This window comes from Wasmannia auropunctata, unplaced genomic scaffold (genome assembly GCF_000956235.1).
Source record: "Wasmannia auropunctata unplaced genomic scaffold, wasmannia.A_1.0 LD336106.1, whole genome shotgun sequence".
Taxonomy (NCBI): Eukaryota; Metazoa; Arthropoda; class Insecta; order Hymenoptera; family Formicidae; genus Wasmannia; species Wasmannia auropunctata.
In genome coordinates this window covers 6,621,372-6,622,358 of record NW_012026784.1, presented here as the reverse complement: position 1 = coordinate 6,622,358, position 987 = coordinate 6,621,372, and positions in this window count along the sequence as shown.

Below are 987 nucleotides of genomic sequence, written 5' to 3'. Positions count from 1 at the left end.
AGTTGTAGCGGCTTTGAATAAATCAAGATTTCAAATTTGATCACACGTGTAATTATCTGTAATAACGAAGGCCGAGGCCATACAACGAGAGAACGAGAATCGCGGGGCGGAATTCGACCGAATGTGACGGTTGCGAGCTCTTGACGACTATTTCTCGACTGAAGTTTCGGCTCCGCCCGCTCTCCCTTTTATTGCCTTCGGTCTTCTCGAATGTTCGAGCTGTTATTCGGCAATTGTCTGACGTCAGATCCAAGTTAAGAAAAATAAGTGAAAAGGCAATTTTGAAATCGCCAAATGTGCCGATGTCACACACTGGTCCCGCAGGCGATGTGATTGGCCGCGCAGCTTGCCTCACGCCCCCTGTCATTGGTGGAGTCGGGGCGCTGCCTCTAAGCGCTCACTCGACGCGATTGGCCGAGACGTTCGATGCGCGGCTCGCGCGTCGTAGCGCGAATTCCGAACACAAATTGTGTTTTGAGAATATCATGTGGTAAAACAATAAAATTAAATATATTTGTAAATTATTAATATAATTTAATTTTATGATTCAGGAAACACGGTCGTGTCTCGGCGCTAAAGAGTATGCGCCGATTATGCATTTTTTAAATATATCAATAACTTATTTTTAGCCATGTTATGGAGATATTAAAAACAGGATTTTTCTAATTTATTAATATTTATTTAATAACATAACACATATTTTGTGTCTATAATGATGAAATTAGATATACTTATTATTTCTAGTTTATGCTTACCAATACTTATACATATTTATAATTTATCGAGATAGATTCTGCTAAATGTTTACATATATATATATATATATATATATATATATATATATATATATATATAAAACTAGAGAATTTTGAAATAGTTTTTTATAGAAAAAAACTTGTCGTCGTGATATATCATTTCCTCAATGTTTTTATTATTGTCTGCACGCATAGGGAGGGATAATCGGACGTAAAAACTGCAGACATATAT